This window comes from Equus quagga, chromosome 7, assembly GCF_021613505.1.
Source record: "Equus quagga isolate Etosha38 chromosome 7, UCLA_HA_Equagga_1.0, whole genome shotgun sequence".
NCBI classification, from domain to species: domain Eukaryota; kingdom Metazoa; phylum Chordata; class Mammalia; order Perissodactyla; family Equidae; genus Equus; species Equus quagga.
The window spans coordinates 79,242,691-79,264,788 of NC_060273.1; the positions used below are offsets into that span (position 1 = coordinate 79,242,691).

At 42.8% G+C, this 22,098-nt stretch overlaps 1 protein-coding gene across 3 annotated transcripts in view; it reads left to right on the plus strand.

Annotated features, from left to right (window-relative positions):
- The window catches only part of SIL1 (SIL1 nucleotide exchange factor), a 253,145-nt gene that overhangs the window by 29,473 nt on the left and 201,574 nt on the right, over positions 1-22,098 (plus strand). The window contains exon 1 of one of the 3 annotated variants that reach the window (XM_046668574.1): positions 21,355-21,538. The exons of 1 other annotated variant lie outside the window; for it this stretch is intronic. The gene's annotated coding sequence lies outside the window, so the exon portion shown is untranslated. Of the gene's footprint in view, positions 1-21,354; positions 21,539-22,098 lie in introns of those variants that run through there. One more of the 3 variants, XM_046668573.1, reaches the window with a different exon arrangement.

A 22,098-nucleotide genomic window follows, 5' to 3' on the forward strand; every position in this document is an offset into this window, starting at 1 on the left:
TGAAGGGATGGAAGACAATACTCCAAGCTAATAATGAACAAAAGAAAGCAGGTGTCGCTATACTAATATCAGACAAAGTAGACTTCAAAGCAAAACAGGTAAAGAGAGACAAAGAGGGACAGTATATAATGATAAAAGGGACTCTCCACCAAGAAGACGTAACACTTGTAAATATATACGCACCCAACACAGGAGCACCAAAATTTGTAAAGCAACTCTTAACAGAACTAAAAGAAGACATCAACAACAATACTATAATAGTAGGGGACCTCAACACCCCATTAACACCAATGGATAGAACATCCAGACAGAAAATCAACAAGGAAATGGTAGAATTAAATGAAAAATTAGACCAGATGGACTTAATAGATATATATAGAACACTTCATCCAAAAACAGCAGGCTACACATTCTTCTCAAGTGCACATGGAACATTCTCAAGGATAGATCATATTTTGGGAAACAAAGCAAGCATCAATAAATACAAGAGAGTTGAAATAATATCAAGCATCTTTTCTGATCACAATGCTATGAAACTAGAAATCAACTACAAGAATAAAGCAGAGAAAGGTGCAAAAATGTGGAGACTAAACAACACACTACTGAACAAACAATGGATTATTGAAGAAATTAAAGAAGAAATCAAATATTATCTGGAGACAAATGAAAATGAGAACACGTCCTACCAAATCATTTGGGATGCAGCAAAAGCAGTCCTAAGAGGGAAATTCATTGCAATACAGGCTCACCTCACTAAACAAACATAAGCTCACATAAGCAACCTCAAACGACACCTAACAGAATTAGAAAAAGAAGAACAAACAAAGCCCAGAGTCAGTAGAAGGAGGGAAATAATAAAAATAAGAGCAGAAATAAACGATATTGAAACTAAAAAGACAGTAGAAAGGATCAATGAAACAAAGAATTGGTTCTTCGAAAAAACTAACAAAATCGACAAACCCTTGGCCAGACTCACCAAGAAAAGAAGAGAGAAATCTCAAATAAATAAAATTAGGAATGAGAGAGGAGAAATCACAACAAATACCAAAGAAATACAAGGGATCATAAGAGAATACTATGAAAAACTATATGCCAACAAATTGAACAACCTAGAAGAAATGGACAAATTCCTGGACTCTTACAACCTCCCCAAACTGAACCAGGCAGAAATGGAGAATCTGAATAGGCCAATCACAAGTAAAGAAATAGAAACAGTAATCAAAAACCTCCCCAAAAATAAGAGTCCAGGACCAGACGGCTTCTCTGGAGAATTCTACCAAACATTCAAAGAAGATTTAATACCTATCCTTCTCAAACTATTCCAGAAAATTGAGGAAGATGGAGTACTCCCTAACACATTCCATGAAGCCAACATCACTCTGATCCCCAAACCTGACAAGGACAACACAAAGAAGGAGAACTACAGGCCAATATCACTGATGAACATAGATGCAAAAATCCTCAACAAAATTCTGGCAAACCGAATACAGCAATACATCAAAAAGATTATACACCATGATCAAGTGGGATTTATACCAGGGACACAGGGATGGTTCAACATCCGCAAGTAAGTCAACGTGATACACTACATTAACAAAATGAGAAACAAAAACCACGTGATCATCTCAATAGATGCAGAGAAAACATTCGACAAGATCCAACATCCATTTATGATAAAAACCCTCAATAAAATGGGTATAGAAGGCAAGTACCTTAACATAATAAAGGCCATATATGACAAACCCAGAGCCAACACCATACTCAACGGACAAAAACTGAAAGCCATCCCTCTGAGGACAGGAACAAGACAAGGGTGCCCACTTTCACCAATCCTATTCAACATAGTACTGGAGGTGTTGGCCAGAGTAATTAGGCAGGAAAAAGAAATAAAAGGAATCCAAATAGGCAATGAAGAAGTAAAACTCTTGCTGTTTGTAGACGACATGATCTTATATATAGAAACCCGCAAAGAATCCATAGGAAAACTATTGGAAACAATTAACAGCTACAGCAAAGTTGCAGGGTATAAAATCAACATACATAAATCAGTAGCATTTCTATACACTAACAATGAACCAACAGAAAAAGAACTCAAGAACTCAATCCCATTCACAATCACAACGAAAAGAATAAAATACCTTGGGATAAATTTAACCAAGGAAGTGAAAGATTTATACAATGAAAACTACAAGACTTTCTTGAAAGAAATTGACGACGACATAAAGAGATGGAAAGACATTCCATGCACATGGATTGGAAGAATAAACATAGTTAAAATGTCCATACTACTTAAAGCAATCTACAGATTCAACGCTATCCCAATCAGAATCCCGAGGACATTCTTTACAGAAATTGAACAAAGAATCCTAAAATTCATATGGGGCAGCAAAAGACCACGAATTGCTAAAGCAATCCTGAGTAAGAAAAACAAAGCCGGAGGCATCACAATCCCCGATTTCAAAACATACTACAAAGCTACAGTGATCAAAACAGCATGGTACTGGTACAAGAACAGGTGCACAGATCAATGGAACAGAATTGAAAGCCCAGAGATAAAACCCCACATCTATGGACAGCTAATCTTTGACAGAGGAGCTGAGGGCCTACAATGGAGAAAAGAAAGTCTCTTCAACAAATGGTGCTGGGGAAACTGGACAGCCACATGTAAAAGAGTGAAAATCGACCATTCTTTTTCACCATTCACAAAAATAAACTCAAAATGGATCAAAGACCTAAAGATTAGGCCTGAAACAATAAGTCTTCTAGAAGAGAATATAGGCAGTACACTCTTTGACATCAGTTTCAAAAGAATCTTTTCGGACACTATAACTCCTCAGATGAGGGAAACAATAGAAAGAATAAACAAATGGGACTTCATCAGACTAAAGAGTTTCTTCAAGGCAAGGGAAAACAGGATTGAAACAAAAAAACAGCCCACTAATTGGGAAAAAATATTTACAAGCTACTTATCTGACAAAGGATTAATCTCCATAATATACAAAGAACTCACACAGCTTAACAACAAAAAAACCAACAACCCGATCAAAAAATGGGCAGAGGACATGAACAGACATTTCTCCAAAGAAGATATAAGTATGGCCAATAGACACATGAAAAGATGTTCATCATCACTAATCATCAGGGAAATGCAAATCAAAACTACACTAAGATATCACTTTACACCCGTTAGATTGGCAAAAATATCCAAAACCAAAAGTGACAAATGTTGGAGAGGTTGTGGAGAAAAAGGAACCCTCATACACTGTTGGTGGGAATGCAAACTAGTGCAGCCACTGTGGAAAACAGTATGGAGATTTCTCAAAAAGTTAAAAATAGAAATACCCTATGACCCAGCTATCCCACTACTGGATATCTATCCTAAGAACCTGAAATCAGCAATCTCAAGAATCCCATGCACCCCTATGTTCATCGCAGCATTATTTACAATAGCCAAGACATGGAACCAACCTAAATGCCCAGAAATTGATGACTGGATAAAGAAGATATGGTATATATACACAATGGAATACTACTCAGCCATAAAAAAGGACCAAATTGTTCCACTCGCATCAACATGGATGAACCTTGAGGGTATTATGTTAAGCGAAATAAGCCAGACAGAGAAAGATGAACTCTATATGACCCCACTTATAGGTGGAAGTTAACATATAGACATGGAGAACTGATCGGTGGTTACCAGGGAAAAGGGGTGGTTGGGGGAGGGCACAAAGGGTGAAGTGGTGTACCCACAACATTACTAAAAATAATGTGCAACTGAAATCTCACAAGGTTGTAATCTATCATAATCTTAATATAAATAAATAATTAATTAATTAATTAATTAATTAAAAGGCTCCACATGATGGTATAGAATTTCAGGTTTACAAGATGAAAAGTCCTGGAGATTGGTTGAACAGCAATATGAGTGTACTTAACATTGGAATTATACACTTAAAAATGTTTACAATGGGAAAAAAAATGGTTAAGATGGTAAATTGTATGTTATGTTGTATTTTACCACAGTTAAAAAATAAGTAAGGTAAAATAAGATAAGCTAAAATAAAATAAAAAACACTCTACATGATCTCACCCCTGTCTAACTTTCCAACTAGCTTTATCATTCACTTTGCTCCAGGCTCATTGAGCTTGAACGTATCAAATGTGCCCTTATCTCAAGATCTTTGCATTTGCTGATCACTCTCCCTGGTAAACTCTTTCCTCTAATATCTGTTTGGATCACTTGGCTGAGTCTAAGTTTGCCAGGTTTCTCCATTGTAAAGTTACCCCTCTCCCCATACTGTGCTCTTTGGAATGAGGTCACTCTGTACAGCCCAGACTTAAGGAGAAGGACGTTGTGCTTCACCTCCTTGAAGGCAGAATATCTACGTAAATTACTTGGAATTCTGCAAGGGAGATTTGTCTCTTCTCCCCCATTTATTTGCTTATTCTGTCAATTCATTTATACCACTTGGGACTCATGAATACTTATTTTATGCTTTGGGTTATAATCCAATAATATTTAATTTTGTTGCTCAAATTGTTCCACTTTTATTTACTGGAAGCTCTTTCAGTTGGCTCCTATGTCCCTTTGATATACTTCCATCATTGTGTTTTTGTTTGAGCCCTTCCTTTCTTTCTGGCGCTGAAAGATGCTCCCGGCTCATCTTATATGTTTCCTGCCCCAGCCCTAGAATCAGCCATTTCTCCAAGGAGCTCTGATTTCTTTTATTACAAAGAAGTTTTACTACATGAAATTATATTATTTCTTTGCGTTTTATTATATCTCCCACTAGAACATTAGGTCCTTAAATAGGACCTTTTCTGCTTGTTTCACTGCTGTATCTCCATTACCTAGAATAGTATCTGGCGCACAGGAAGATAAAAATAAAAGTTTAGGGAATGAATGAATAAATGAATAAGGCCAAGTATTATGCCGTTTTATATAGGCGTTCTTCATGATGCTTTGACACTCGTGAGAATTTGATCAAAGGATAAGTATATAGATGAATGGATGTATGAATCAAAAAATGAATGAGTGAATGACTGTACAGATGGGTAGATTACTGGATGTATGAATGAATTGAGAAACAGGTGGAAGTTGATATTACCAGTATGCACTCCAGTTGTTCATAATAGAAACTGGGTGGTGAGGGGCCTCATTCTTGATTCCTTCCACACTTTCTTCTCTCACATTCAATCAACTGCTAAGTCCTGCCAATTTTACATCTCTATTATTTCTTAAATCTATTTCCTGTTCTTCATTTCAACTGCTATTGCCCTAGTGCAGGCTCTCTTCATCTCTTTCCTGGATGCTGCTACAGCCCCCTAACTCAACTCTCTGACTTCAGCCTTGTTCCCCGCCATCACCATCCACATTCCTGCCAGAGGGATCATTCTAAAATGCAACTATGCCTGTGTCACTCCTCTCTTAAACCCTAAGGGTAAAGTCTAAACTCCTTAGCATGATATAAAGCACCTATAATAACCTGGGCCTTGGCCACCTCTCTAACCTCTCCTCTGCCATTCTCTACCTTGCACTGATTGTATGCCTCAAAAATACCAAACTGCTGTTAGTTCCCATGAGGAATCCTGCTGCTTCCCTGCTCTGTCCTTTGCTCAGACTAGTCCCCCTGTCTGGAATGCCCTTTCCTCACATCCATAGCTCAGAATTCTTACCTGTTTCAAGTTGTTGAAAGCACGTAACTTTGCAGTTGTGATTATGCTTATTAGCAGGGCCAGGACTAGCATGCAAAATTTAAGAGTTGTGCAAGTGAGAGTGAATACATCTTTAAATTTTGTGCCCTAGGTACCTCACTTGACTCACCCTAGTCCCAGTGCTAGTCTCTTCTTCTAGATTGGGAGCTTCCAGAGGGCAAAACCTTTGTCTTTTATTCCTATAAGGCCTAGCACAATGACTGGGGTCTAGCAAATGCTCATTAAGTGTAGGAAGGAGGGAGAAAGGATGAATTAGAGGTCTACATCATGTATTGTTTAATTTTTTTTTTCTGCTGAGGAAGATTAGCCCTAGCTAACATCTGTGCTAATCTTCCTCTATTTTATATGTGGGTTGCCACCACAGCATGGCTGACGAGGGGTATAGGTCAGTGCCCGGGATCCAAGTACATAAACCTGGGCTACCAAAGTGGAGCATACCAGACTTAACCACTAGGCAATGGGGCCAGGCCCTCTTTAAACTTTTTTGATATTTTTTGTTTATGCCTTCTCTTTTTCTTAATTGAGCTTATCAAAAAGTCTTCTTGATCATCTATGGTATCTCTAATTTCTAATTCATTAATTTTTGCCTTTGTCTTATGATTTTTTTCCTCCTACTCTCTTTTGGATTAGTCTGTTCTTTTTTAGTTTCTTGAGTTAGATGCTTTTTTTCAGCTTTTCCTTTTCTTATATAAGCATTTAAATCCGTACATTGCTGGTACCACTTTATCTGCCTTCCACAGCTAACTTTCATTTCTAAATATCCCCATTTTAATTTCTTTTTTGTCCCATGAGTCTAGAAGTATTTCCAAATGGCCCTTGTTATCTTTCTATCATTAAGTTCTATTTTCATAAGGGAAAGTGGTCTATTTAATTTTTTTCATATCTGATGAGATGTGCTCTCTGGTCTAGTATGTGGTCAGTGTTTTATTTATTTATTTATTTTTATTTTTTACTTCTTTAAAGATTTTATTTTTCCTTTTTCTCCCCAGAGCACCCCAGTACATAGTTGCGTATTTTTAGTTGTGGTTTCTTCTAGTTGTGGCATGAGGGACGCTGCCTCAGCATGGCTTGATGAGCTGTGCCATGTCTGCACCCAGGATTTGAACCGGTGAAACCCTGGGCCGCTGAAGTGGAGCGTGCAAACTTAACCACTCGGCCATGGGGCCAGCCCCTGGTCAGTGTTTTAGATGTTCCATGTGTGCTTGAAAGGATGATTGTTGGCTGCCTCATAGGGTTATTGTGAAGATAAATATTAGGTAATACCTGTAATATAAGCACCTAAAACAATACTTAGCACTTAGTGAGATCTCAGGAAGTGGTGGCTCTCGTTGTTGTTTTGCTATTATTGTTGGTGGGTGATACTCTCAATCATTGCTCTTTGTCACTAAGTGACCTGGGAATTAGGGAAATTGAGCCCTCTCCTGCAAGTCATTGCTCTACAGTTCAGTGTCTACACTGGCCACGGGGTAGATTAATCTTTGACACACACAGAAAGCACCACTCAGCTTGTTATAGTGGAAATAGTTCAGAGTTCCTGTCAGACTGACCTACAGTGGGGCCCTCACTAGCTGTGTGACACATCCCCTTTCCCAAATTCCACTTTCCTTATCTGGGTATGATCTTGGACTTGCAGGAGCATTGGGAGAATTAATGTAAAAGCCTCCAGCATGGGGCTGGACACAAAGTAGGCCTTTGATAGTGTTGGTTTATTGTTCTTTCCTTCCTCTGAGCCTGCAGGACAGAGAGGAAGACAGGTTGGAGCTGTAATGTGGCAGCCATCTCCACTCTCCTTTCCTGGACTTCTCTTCTTAGAAAGCCTCCTCCTCATCCCTGCCAGGCTGCACTTCTCTAATGCTCCTCCCCAGGGAGCAGCTTGAAACCAGGCATGACTGAGGGAGTGGGGAGAGGGAAAGGAAGAGGATGTTGACATATGCAAATCAGTACCCAGCCTCCTGTCAAATTAGTGTGACACCTGCCTCGACAGAATTTTCCTTTTATGTCCTATCTGGAGCAGCCTGATTAATTTTTCAGGCCATCAGTTAGTGTATCCCATAGATGACAGCTCCTCAGACCCTCAGTGAGAACAGGGTCATCCTTCTTGGTGGCCACACAAATTCAAGATTTGCCTCTGCTCTTTCTGGGGTCCTCAGTGGGGCTGGACATTTCAGGTGCACCTCTGCCTTGCCCTCTAGCTAATGCTGAGCTTCGCTCAACATTGGCTTTGAACTCTCCTACCTTCTCTCCTTTAAGCCTCAGTCCCAGTGAGCAGAATGGGTTGGCTGGTTTTTCTACCTTTGAATCTGAGGAACAGGAGGCATGAAACACATAGAGGGCAGAGCTAGAGGGGCCAGAATAAGGGAAGCTCTGGACAGGGACGTTTCAAAAGCATTCTCAGACAAAAGATAGTCACTTTGCCTCCATTCTTACCACTACTTCTAGTTCTTCTGCCTCCTGTCATTTTGTCCCTCCCGCTCTAATTCCCACACATACATCAGATAAGGTTCATTTTTTCTGCTTCTTCCTCCAGGCTACTAGAGAAAACCACAGAACTATACTCATTGGCTCCCATGTCTGACTTCCAGCCATGACCAGGCCTTCAATGCCCCTTGGTAATCTTTATAATCATCCCTGTCCTCAATCTCTTTCATTCTCCTGTTATGGGCTTATTTCCAGTTTCAGTTATTATGAATAAAGTTGCTATGGATATTCTCATACACATCTTTTTGTGGACATATGTTTTTCTTTCTCTTAGGTAAATATCTAAGAGTAGAATTATAGGTTACAGGGTAGGTGTATTTTTTAACTTAAAGAGAAAGGGCTGACAATTTTCCAAAGTGGTGTACCAGTTGGGGCCCTTATTAAAAAGGGATCCTTGGGCTCCGTGCTGGACTTGCTAAATCAGAATGTTCCAGGAATAAAGCCTGGAAAGCTGTTTTTTTTTTGTTTTTTTTTTTTAAATTTGAGGAAGATTAGCCCTGAGCTCACATCTGCTGCCAATCCTCCTGTTTTTGCTGAGGAAGACTGGCCCTGAGCTAACATCTATACCCATCTTTCTCCACTTTATACGTTGGATGCCTGCCACACCATGGCTTGACAAACGGTGCGTAAGTCTGCACCTGGGATCTGAACCGGCGAACTGTGGGCTGCTGAAGCAGAACGTGCGAACTTAACTGCTGCCCCACCGGGCCGGCCCAGGAAATAATTTTTTTTAAAACTTATTTATAACCTCCTATAGGGTTGGTCCTGGAACTGAAGGTTCCTTTGTTTTCTCACACTCCTTGGGATTATGGGATAGAAGATGAATTGCTCCACAAAATAAAGAGATGGTGAATTTGGAGTCCCAGAGTTTAAAAGATTGAGAAGAGAAAGACTAGAGTTAGTTGAAAGCTGGGTGATAGAAGAGTTGAGAGGGACCTACCACTTATGGCCACATAAAAGAATTTGGATGACATGTCTAAAGGTGACTTTTCAGCTGAAGCAATGTGTGTTGTGACCCCTCCCTGTGACTGCACAAATTTTTTTTGCATACTCCTGAAGCCACCATGTATGTGATGTGACTGAATTTCAGACAGACACCAGTGAGGGGGCCACAGGGTTATGAGGCTGGTAGTGTGGACAGCCTACGTCTGAGTCACACCCAGACTATCAAAGCCTCTCTCTGATCTCTCAGCCTCTGGCCTCAAGCTGCTTCTAGCTTACCCTCAGTAGCCGCCAGAGTGATCTTTCTAAGGCACAAAGCTAGATCATTTCCCTGCTTAAATCCTTTAATGGCTCCTCCATCAGTGTTTCTCAAACCTGGGGCTCATTCACCACTGGGAACACATTCTCAGGGGTCTTCAGCGCCCATTAAGAAATTTATTATTTAATTTCAGGTTTAATTAAAGAAAATGTAAGTGTAGTCTGTAATACCTGGATGACCACCTTATAACCAAGCACCTGGAGGAGATTTTAGTGTTGTTTTCCACTTGTATTTATTGATTGAGTTGGTGACAAGTGATCTTCTGAATGACAGCATTTAACTTTTAATGCTGTAATTATTTTTATCTCAGTGCTCATAGATATAGCTTCAACACATAGGACAGGGCCTGGCACATTGTAGATGTTCAATAAAGATTTGTTGAATAAATGAATGAATGAAGTATCCCAAACTGGGTTCTGATATCCTTGGGTATTCTCTACAGTTTGAGATCTCCTCAGCATGGCATGTGAGGCTCTTCACAGTCAGGTTAGGAATAGCCAACTAGTAATTTTACCAGACAGTCTGGGCAGGATGTGGAGGCGTAGTCTTTTTTAGAAGATAAAAAAGTGAAAGTATAAAGGATTTATGTGTATTTTGACAGGGGAGACATGATATGCAAATGACTTGCAAATATAATGCAAATGGCATGCAACTCCTCATGCAAATGAGCATCCTGTCTTTGGATTCAACTGCAAGGGTATTCACTACTTTGTCTGTGATACTGGCAGTAAATCTTTCAAGGGCTTAGGATGCAAGTTGCTTTGGTGAGGATGTCTGTATGTTGGGGAGAAAGAGGTGATAGGAAGAGGTCTCTCAAGGAGGAGTCAGAGTGGTGCTGTAAGCTTGCAGCTTAGTAGGAAGCCTAATACAGTATGCACCTTAATATGAAGTTATTCTGCCGTGATGTTCCGCAGGCTGGCCTATTGGAATTGGCAGAGGGTGGGGCGAGTCTTTGGCTACCTCACATCTTCTGTCCCACACATCTCTCACCATCCAAGCTCTGGTCTACTGTCATAGAGAGTAGGGAGTCAGAGATCCTTGGCCCCAGGTCCTCACCATAAGGACCACGGAAGAGCCTGTGATAAGAGCTCCTAGAAATCATATCTGAAGGAGGTTAAGAGCATGATATGGAGTTCTGCATTTCCTAATCTCATGACAAGAAGAATTTAGCTGAATTTCTGCTAGACCTATTAGAAAAAGATGGTTTGTTACAAGAAGCATGGGGCTTTCTGAGAAATAGAGCTGCTTAATTTGAATGCCAATGATACAGTATCTGACAAAATTGGAAGCTTACTTGGAAATCTAAAGGAAAAAAATGTCAACTCTGATTTTTTTCATTATAAAAACCTGTTGTACCCTGTTCTTGATGTGAAAGGAAATTTTTGGTTACACAGACTCTTCTCCAATGATTATGAAAATATTTGGCAAATGAAATAAAAGAGCCTCTAGCAGATATTTTTAACATAGCTCGAAATCTGTTTTTTCTCTGACACTTTGGTTTGCAATCAGACCTGGGTTCAAATTCCCATTTCCCAGTTACACAAACTCAGACAACTTACTCAGCTTTGCTGAGGCTCAGTTTCCTTATCTGAGGAAAGTAGGAATAATAGTAGAATCCTCATGAGGTTGCTGTGAGGATTAAATGAGCTAATGCATGCAATTAGCACAGTGCCTGGCTCATAGTAAGCATGCAATAAATGTAGATATTTGCAGTGGTTATCCGTAGATTTGCTGCCTAGAGTCCATTCACCCTCCATCTGATAACTGTACCCCATTTCCTTGTCGTGAACCATCATTCTCACCCTCAGTTCATGTGGTTCTAGTGAAACTGATTCTACCTTCAGCACCAGGAGTAGAGCATGTGACTTCGGTTTAAACCAATCAGACCATTCTGTCTTCCAGGCCACAGTGATTGACTCAAAAGTGGGGACATACATAGAGTTACCATATGACCCAGCAATTCCACTCCTAGCTATATCCCTAAGGGAATTGAAAAAAGATGTTCAAATAAAAGCTTGTACATGAATGTTCATAGCAGCATTGTCAAAATGGAAACAACCCAGGGGCTGGCCCCGTGGCTGAGTGGTTAATTTTATACACTCTGCTTCGGCGGCCCAGGGTTTTGCTGGTTCAGATCCTAGGCGTGGACGTGGCACCACTTGTCAGGCAACACTGAGGCAGTGTCCCACATGCCACAACTAGAAGGACCCACAACTAAAAATATACAACTGTGTACTGGGGGGATTTGGGGAGAAAAAGCAGGAAAAAAAACAAAAGGAAGATTGGCAATAGTTGTTAACTTAGGTGCCAATTAAAAAAAAATGAAAACAACCCAATGTCCATCATCTGAGTGGATAAAAATGGTGGTATATCCATTCAATGGGACTATTATTCAGCTATAAAAAGGAATGAAGTACCGATTGATGCTACAACATGGATGAAATTTGAAAATACTATGCTAAGTGAAAGAAGCCAGACACAAAAGGCTACATGTTGTATGATTCCATTTATATGAAATATCCAGAATAGGCAAATCTGTAGAGACAGAAAGGACATTAGTGGTCTCCAGGGATTAGAGGGAGGGGGGATGGGGAATGACTGCTGATGGGTATGGGGTTTCTCTTTGAGGCGATGAAAATGTTTTGGGATTAGATAGTGGTGATAATTATACAACATTGTGAATATACTAAAACCCACTGAATTGCATACTTTAAAAGGATGAATTTTATACTATGTGAATTATGTCTCAATTAAAAAAAAACTAAACTAAAAAAAAAAAACAATGGGCACATGACTCAAGCAGGCCAATGAGAACCAATAAGACCCTCCAATCCTTTGGAGCCATGAGGAGAGCAAATTAGTTGCCTTCTTGCAGGACTCCAACTTGGGAGAATATAAGGTCTTGAAACTGCTGACCTGTCTCGCTATGTGTAGAGCCTGAGATTGAATCATCCAACCCAGCTGAAATCAGAGCCAAGGAATGGAGAGCTATGAAGACCTGGTTACACACTGGAGCAAGAGTGACTAATCATCCCAGTTCGCCTAGGGCTTTCCTGGTTTTAGTACTGAAAGTCCTGTGTCCCATTTTGGTCACCATAGTTAGAGCTCTGAATCTACCTCTGCTTAAAACTCAGGACTTTACCTGTGGACTTCCTAATTATATGAGTCAATAAATTCCCTTTTTGTTTTAGCAAGTGTCATGGGTTGGGTTTTCCAGAGGCAGGCACTGAGACAGAGTCCAGAGTTGATGTTTATTAGGGAACAACACCTGTAAAAGGAAGGAGGTGGAAGCAGAAGATTGGGCAGAGGAAGAAGTCAGAATGTGATGTAGGCCCTTGGACAATCCATCAGAGAGCTCTGGAACTAGTGTTACCCTTCACAAGGTTGAAGCCTCCCCAAATTGAACCAAAATGGCTGAGCCATTGTTCTGCTCCCTGCTTCTTTTCACCTGCAATACTTTTTTTTTTTTTTAAGATTGGCACCTGGGCTAACAACTGTTGCCAATCTTCTTTTTTTCCCAAAGATTGGCACCTGGGCTAACAACTGTTGCCAATCTTCCTGTTTTTTTTCTGCTGTATCTCCCCAAACCCCCTCCCCCATACACCGTTGTATATCTTGGTTGCATGCCCTTCTAGTTGTGGGATGTGGGACGCCGCCTCAACGTGGCCTGATGTGCGGTGCCATGTCTGCGCCCAGGACCTGAACCCTGTGCCACTGCAGCGGAGCGTGTGAACTTAACCACTCGGCCACGGAGCCGGCCCCCTCACCTGCAAATTTTTAATCATCCTTCAAGTCTCAGCCTAAATGTTGCCTTTTTGGGGAGTCCTTTCCTGAAGCCCTCAGTGATGTTAAATCCCAGGGAATGTATAGCAATTTGATAAATAATTATTTTTTGCTTTATGTCTGTCTGCCTTACAGTCTTTTAGCTTCATGAAGGAAAGGACTGTTCTGGTTAGCTCTTGTCAGGTAACAAATTACCCTAAACCTTAGTAACTTAAACCAGAGGTTGGGGTGCCAGCCCAGTGGCACAGCAGTTAAGTTCACATGTTCCGCTTTGGTGGCTCCGGGTTTGCCGGTTCGGATCCTGGGTGCGGACCTACGCACTGCTTGTCAAGCCATGCTGTGGTAGGCATCCCACATATAAAGTAGAGGAAGATGGGCATGGATGTTAGCTCAGGGCTAGTCTTCCTCAGCAAAAAAGAGGAGGATTGGTCGCAGATGTTAGCTCAAGGCTAATCTTCCTCAAAAAACAAAACAAAAACCAAAACCAGAGGTTGGCAAAGTAGGGCCCATGTGCCAGATCCAGCCCACAGCTTGTTTTTGTATAACTAGAAAACTAAGATTTTTTTCCCCACATTTTTAAGGGCTTCCAAACCACCTCCCCAAAACAAGAACAATATGTGACAGAGATAGTACATGGCCCACAAAACCTAAAATATTTACTCTCTGGCCCTTTATAGGAAAAGTTTGCCAACCATGGATTAAAACAACAACCATTTTGTTGCATCTCATGATTTTGTGGATCAGGAATTCAGGAAGAGTTTGGCTGGATGATCCTTCTGTTCTGTGTAATATTGTCTAGTACCTCACAGTGGCACTCAGCTGGAGGCGGGTCTGGTCTGGAGGGTCCAAGAAGGCTTTGCTCACTTGTCTGGTACCTTGGCAAGATGTCTGGAAGACTAGGCTCGGCTGGGTCCCTCTCCCTTTCTATGCTGTCTCTCCCTCTGGGTGGCTGGACTTATTACAGAATGGCTTCTCGGTACTAAGAGACCAACATGGAAACTCTTGAAGACTAAGCTTATAACTGGATAGTGTCACTTGTTCTGTACTCTATTGGTCAAAGCAGTCATGGGCCAGGCTAGATAAAGGGAGGGGAAATATACCCCACCTCTCAGTAATAGGAGTGCAAAGAATTTGAGGCTATCTTGAGTCTGTTTGAGGACTAAGTTGGCTCCCTCACCATTATATCCCCAGCTCTTAGCCCAGCACCTAGCAGACTTGATAAATTTGTTAACTAATGGACACACTCTGGTAGGTGGAATCTGACCTATGTGTAATATGAAAATATTAGATTTGGAACTAGATCAAAGCTAAGGTCTACTTGGACCCTTAAAAGTGCTCCATTTCACATGTTCCATTTTGGGGCTACCATGAGCCCAGCACTATGCTGCATCTCTCAGAGTACTTGAACTTCAGTTTCTTTTTGGTTAATGAGGGACAATAAAACCTGCATCTCACAGGATTCCTGTGAGAATTAAATGGTATAATGAATGAGAGACAGCATTTTAAACTGTAAAGTTCTGTTGTTATTATTGTCATTGTTCCTCAGGGTGGGGAGCGGACAAGGCCAGAGCCCCTAGATGCCCAAGCCTGGGGAAGGACCCCTCAACCTTACTTCACTCTCCAGCTCTTACCCCTGCCAGCTCCTGAGGAACAGGTTTTAGGAGAATGAAGTAGGGCTCCTATGACTATGTGATCTAGTTCTAGCCAGGGAAGATTTATTTCCCCACAGTGGCTCTAATGATGGTTCGATGGGTCTCATAATTCCGTAGCGATCTTGGTACCAATGCCTTCCACTGTGGGCGTCTCTGCAGAGGCTTTGGGGAAATGGGAAGCCACACTAGCTAAACAAATAAGAATGATTAGTTGCATGTGACCAGCCCCTTGTTGCCTGAGCTGGCCTATTGTTGCTTCAATGTATGGAGTAATAAAGACACTGCTGAGAAAAACCACATTCATCTTGTCATCCACACCCAGCTCAGATAATGCAGTATTCTTTTCCCCAGAAGAGCGCCTGAAACCCTCTGCCCCAGAGACACTCCCATACCTTTCATTTCCTGTGTATCTCATTTTTGACGGGAGGGAGGGTTTGTCTGCCTGAGTAATACCTCTTCTTCCAACTTTTCCACAAAAGCTTCTGTACAGCCTGGGCATGATGTATAATGTGTGTGTGGCGTGTGTAGGTCTGGAGTGGAGTAATTACTTAGAATTTTAAGTAGGGATATAAAAAGGGATCCCCTGTGTGAGTTTGTAAGTACACACGCGTGTATTTCTGTGTGATTTAACTTTGCCCAGCCTCTAGCACAATGTCTGTGTAGCCAGTTGGCATGGAAAAGAATAATACTAATAGCTAAGAACTATTCAGCACTGACCATGCCAGGCACTGGGCTGAATACTTTATATTATCTTGTTTAATCTCCATAACAATTGTTGAGGTGAGTACTGATATTATCTCCATTTTACAGATGAGGAAATACCCCTCTAAGCTTGGTTAGGGTTAAGCAACTTGCTTAGCTAGTGAGGGGCAGTCAGAACTTGAACCTACATGTGTCTGATTCCAAAGACTTTTCTTAAACTGGTCCACAATCCCAAATCCAGGCTGTCTGCTGACAGTGATCTTGGATTCAATAATCTAATGTTCTGAGTCTTGCCACATGGCAAGCTTTATTCTCCACATGTGATGTCGCAAAGATTTGGTGCTTGGGAACTTTTATTAGGGACAGTGTCAGAGGAGTGGTCAGTCACTGTACCCACTAGGCCCAGGATTTCCTTGTAGCAGACACCATCCCTTTTGTAGCTTCCTGCTTAGAGAGGCAGCCCTGGCCCTTGTGGAGGGGTAGGCACTGATTAGACCAGGGAGAGGGCCCATATAGGCTGCTCTACAACAGCCTTACAGTGGCCTGGCTCTTCCAAGTGCTGGGGGTGGAGATTGCAAAGAACTGTTGCAGTCAACTTGGCTCACCCCAAATTTGGAATGTAGAGTTATACTGTCTCAGCCAGTCAGACATCTTGGTGTGATGCAGACGACAGGAGAGAACAAGTGGTCTGTGAGAAGGAGAGATGAAAGAGTAGCCTATCTTCAGACCACCTTGTTTCCAGCTCCGGTCCCTGCCTGTCTCTCTTTACATCAACCATTTATCATGGGTCAGAGCAAACCTGAACTGCTCTATATGATAAAGGGGTGAGGCATTTGTAAGCTTGAGGAAAAATCCAGGAGAATGAGATGTGAACTGGCTGACTGGGTGCTGTGCAAGGGAAAGAAAAGATAAAAAATGAGGTTAGCTTAGGGCTAATCCTCCTCAAGCCAAAAAAAAGAGGAAGATTGGCAATGGATGTTAGCTCAGGGTGAATCTTCCTCACCAAAAAACAAAACAAAACAAAAAAATGATCCCTGGAGGCAATACAGGTGAGACGGGGAGTTTGGAGGAAAGAACTGCTCAAGTAGGCTTTCAAGTTGTCTGCTGTGGCATGTATGATATAAATGTTCTCCTCCATCACCCCTTCAATACCTTCAGTAAATTCTGCATTTCACACTGATGCTTTTGCAGGTATGGGTTCTTGGTGAGGAAATGAGCAGGGCAAGGGGACAGCTGGCGTCTAGGTTATACCTCATCTGTCCCCAGTCTGGGTTTCCTTAGGGTCTCTGATTGGTTTTCAAGGCTACTCTATATGTGTATGTTTGCATGTTTCACTAGACATGTCTAGTTCTGTAACTATGTAAGTAATGTATCTGTGGCAATGTGCATATCATTGTGTGACAGTGTTCCTGTATGTGAATACAGGATGTTTTAATTTATCTATACATGTCAACATGTCTGTGTGCTGTGTCTATGAGTTTGGACCTGTAAGCTGTGTGCATGAGTGTGGGTGTTTGTGCCAGGGTGTGGGGCTTGTGGCCAACTGTATTTTCCAGAGGTGGCTACCATGATATATCCCATCCCACATGTTCTCTTTACAATATGACACTGACACTCCTCCCATTGAGAGGTGGGCTCTCTTTCCTTCTCCTTAAATGTGGACAGACCTTTGTGATTCCCTCAACCAATAGAGTATGGCAGAAATGATGCCATGTGACTAATGAGGCTAGATCATAAAAATACCATGCACTTTCATGCTTTGCTCTCTTGGGATGCTCATTCTTGGAAACTAGCTATCATGCTGTTTCTGGGACAATATGGTAGACATTAGCCACAGTATCAAAGCTACTGGGAAAGGCCACTTGTCAGTGTCCTGGCTGACAGCACCAGCTGAGATCCCAACTGATAGCCAGCATCAAATGCTAGCCATGTGAGTGAGCATCTTGCCTTAGTTGTGCCAGCCCAGCTTACAGTGCATGAAGCAGAGTTGAGTCCTCTCTGCCAAGCCCTGCACAAACTGCTAAATAAATAATTGATGTTTGGGGATGCTTTGTTATGTGGCAGTGGATAACAGGAACAGAGCTGTAGCTGTGTCTTCCCTCACCCTCACTGTGTGCATGTTTTTGTAATTCAGTGTTTTTGTGGGTGCCTGCAGGCAGTGCATTTGTGTCAGATGTCTGTGTACGTAAGTGGGTGTGTGGTTGAAGGTGTTTCTGAAGACAAAATCATGGTTCTTGGGGTTTTGCTTTGGCCTCAGTAGGAGCTGTTTGGTGAGAACCCTTTGAAATCTTGTCTGTCTTCTAGGTCTTTTCTTTTGAATGTTTTTCCTTTGAACCAGAGAGGCCTATTTAGCTGAGAACAAATGCAGCTTAAATTTACTGACCCTTTTCTGGCCAAAGCCCCCTGGAGCTGCCAAGGCCTTCTGGCAGGTGGGAGGCTGCCATCCAGAGGCCTCAATCTCTTTCACAAGGACTGAAAATGCTGATTTTTTATTTTTCCTTTTCTCCTACTGAGGCCTTTAGAAATGAATCAGAGACAGAGCAAAGCATAGTCACTAGGATCCCTGGGGTCTCCTGGGATGGAGAGACCTAGGATTCTTGACTGCCACCAAGGAAGCTGCCTCTGTCTGCTCAGGTGTGCCCAGGTCCCGGGGTTGAGATCATCTGGTCTCCACCCTGCCTTGGCTGCTTCCACCCACTCCATCTGAGTGCATCCCAGGAAAGCGGAGGACTGTGGTTCAGATGGCTAGTTCTTCTTGGTCTCTGTGGCACTGCCCCTCAGCTTCTTGCTCCTTCCATGTTGGCAGCTCCACTAAGCTTTTCTGGAAACACTGAGAGCTCTGGCTTCACAGTCCTGCTCTTCCTCTGCCTCTCAGGACCTCTAAAGCACTGTTGTCCAATAGAGCTTTCTGCGATGACGGAAATGTTCTCTAATCTGCGTCGTCTAATATGGTAGACATTAGCCACATGTGACTCTTGAGCACTTGAAATGTGGCTACTGTGACTAAGGAACTGAGTTTTAAATTTTATTTAACTTTAATTGATTTAAATATAAATGCTACATGTGGCTGTTGGCTACTGCATTGGACAGCACAGCTCTGACGAGTTCAGAGAGAAGAGTTTTTGCTTTATTGGTAAAAAGGGGATAAAATCTGCCCCATCTGCCTCACAGTGCTGTCTGGAGCAAACAAGATGATGAATGTGAGAGAGTTTTACTCACATAAGGGATCTGGAAAGACAGAGAGCAGTGTGAACTGAGTGGGCTTATTCTTACAGCTTTTTGTTACTATTTCTGTTTTAAGGCCCTTGCTGGACTGTTTTGATTTGATCTGTTTATATTTCTATGTCTCTCATCTGACCCTGAGCTCTTTGGGGTAAGAACCTGGTGGGGCTGTTTCACAGTTGTATCCCCACAGCCAATGGCTGGCATGTAGCTTGGTACTCATGTTCAAGTGAATAAAATGTCTGGCATCCAGAAGGGATTCTTGGAAGCAGAATTTAATGTGTATGGTGAAAGCTGGGGAGCAGAGAGGAAGGGGCAGAGATGGGGAGGCAGGACAATACCGTGGTGAGACAGAGAGGTATGGCTCCTGCTCCCCACACTCAACATTCTAGGCCCATCCAGAGAGAGCAGGGAGCCAATTCCTGATGCTGGGAATGCTTTCACACAACTGGGTATCAGGCTTGTGGGAGATTAATTGAGAAAGGCTGATCAGAGGAGAAATGATGTACTCAACACATTTTGCTTGTTGAGGAAGGCCAGACTGATCATATAAATCTCTGCCTAGCCAGGGCTCTGGGGGTGGGTGCTGTGGTTTCTTTTGATTGATGGTGGCCAGGTTGAAGGTGATTCCTCAGGCTCTCTACCCTTCCAAGTTTTTGCTTTTCTGGGGAGTGGAAGAGGGAACTGGGAAACTCTCCAACAGAGCTGCAAGGGAGAGATGGCTTTTTGGTTGTTGTTTACGTATTTAAAAGAAAATTTAAAACTTATTTCTGCTCAAATCCAAGAGTAACAGGGAAACAAAGAGAAGAGACTACCATGATCCCACTACCCACTCTGACCCCTGGACTTCAAACTTCCCATCTTTACAGTGGTCCTTCTTGTTTGGGGGCCAAGAAAGTAGAGGCTGTCTGCGGAGACCTGGCCCTGCACACTGGTTTTAGCAGTTTAGGAGGCTCAAGCTCACACTAGTTCCCCTGGGACCGTGGTTCTCAGTCAGTGCCTTTCAAGGGGACTAGGGGACACAGATTACCCTTCCACACACACCTGAGCTGGTTAGATCTGTTCCAAGGCGGAAGCCAGGCTCCAGGGAGTGCTGGCAGCTCTGTGTCCAGCTGGACTCTTCTCTTGGCCCCTGCATTTATTTATTCATTCTATTATAAGATTTGAGCTTATTCTATTTTTAAGCATGTTACTCTTGTCACAATTTATTAATATCTTTTTTATAGCTTGTGTCAGGCTCGATTGTAATTTATATGTTCATTCTGTAATTTATCACTGATGCAACAGATATTCGTTGAACATTTATTATCTGTCCTCAAAGTACTAGGCAGTGACACAAACTAGAATTATTCTCGGGCCCAGCTACTCTTGCTGGTCTCCAGGGTGTTCCATAGGAAAAGTGAGCTGTTCCCTGTCTTTTCCCACCCAGTTCCAGGGAAGTATCCTATGTAGACCTTTCTAATAAACTGGCACTACCCACTCAACTACTGCCCATAGGCTTGTTCTACCTCCCCAGGCTACTAACCAAAGGTTGCTCCTGGCTGCAAGGTCAATTTCCCACCTGCTTGAAGTAAACATAATCAAAAAGTAGATTAACTGCTAGAAGCTCACATAGTACATTGAACAGGGAAAGGAACTGCAGAGATAGGTCGATTGTTTGTTCTTGGGGAATACTTGCTGTTTGGGGGAGGTCATGCTTGTATGGATTATCCTTTTCTCCACTCTTGAATGACCAGGAATCACTGTGTCTGGACTATGACACCTGAGGGAGCAGCCCATTTTACTGGTCAGGTTCGGCACCTCTAGGCAAGAGGAAGGTTTAACAGAGTGGTATGGTGGAAAGAGAACAGAACTTTCAGAGGCACCCAAATCTGGCTTAAATTCCCAGTTCTACCACTCCCTGACTGTATGACCTTGTATAAATCCTTTAACCTCTCTGAGCCTTAGCTTCCCCATGTATAAAAAGGGGATGACAGTTCTGATCTTAGGAAGTTATCAGAAGTAAATATGTATATGTACAGCACCTGACATACATAAAATAATAGGTAATTTAGTTGTACAGCGGAATTAGAGCTGCCGATGACTTTCATTTCTAAAATAACTGGTCGTTGTCAAAAATTCATACAATACACAAGTATATAAAGTAGATGACTTGCAGGTGGCCTGCTCTGCATGAATTTTCAAAGGACTATTTATTGCTTGAGACTCTCGGCTTTATTCCAATCTGAGTCACAAACGCTTGATTTATTTTTACTCGAACCCACCCCTTCTGGTTTGTGTCTGAGGATCTTTCCGCTAGAAAGAAACTAGGCTGTTGGGAAATCAGTGAAGAAACTTCGAAGTTCCATTTCGGTCCAGCTGAGAAGCAAACCCAGGCCCTTCTAAGCGTGTCTCTCTCTCCGGCGGAGGGATACAGGGAGAAAAAACGCCCCAGCGAGGAAAATGCTCCAGGAGGTCTGCGCAGAGAGACGCTAGGGGGCGGGACTTAACAGAAGACAGGGCGAGGCAGGGCTCGCCACTCCGAGTACCGGAAAAGGTAGTGAGGCGGCCGCTAGCCGTTCTGAAAGGTGGCAATTGGGCGAGGCGGCGAGCGACGTAATAGCCGCGCGCTCACCGGTTCAGACGGTCGCCGCCGCGTCTGCGCACCGGGATCTGGTGGCTGCTGCGGCCGCCTGGCATTGTGGGGGTTGTGTCTGCCCCTCGGCTGCCGGGCGGGAAGCCGAAGGTAGGGGCAAGTGAGGGCCGCCCGGCCGAGGAGCTGGGTGGGGGGCTCAGGGCGCTGCCCCGGCCTCCTCCCGCCAGCGGCCCCGGCGCCTTCCCACCACTGTTCCGGGGTCCCCACACATCCCCCCTAGTGTCCCCAAACCGGGACGTCCAAGTGGGCTCCGGGCTCCTCACTAGTTCTGCAGACCTGGCCTCTCAGCCCAAGGACCGCCTTCCCTAACTTTCGTCCTCAAAACGTCTCTGGGAACCCTTCTTAAAAGCCGGGAGATGAGGCAGTGGGGTTTGAGACTGGCTTTTGGCTCTGTATCTGTTGTAGTTTCTTTCCTTGTTCCCTTTTCCCGGCCTCAGTTTCTGTATCTGTCCAATGGCTTCAGTCCTGACATTCTGGTTCTTGGCCCAGACCTGTGTCTCTTCACCATATGGAATTGCGCCCTACCCCCATATCTCATATCTCCGTATCTATCTTGTGTTTTCCTTTGTCCTGGTAGTTGGAAGACTTCCCTTTGAAGTAGGGGTTACAGACTTGGGGGTGTCTCAAATCAACTAGGAGGTTGTGTATAT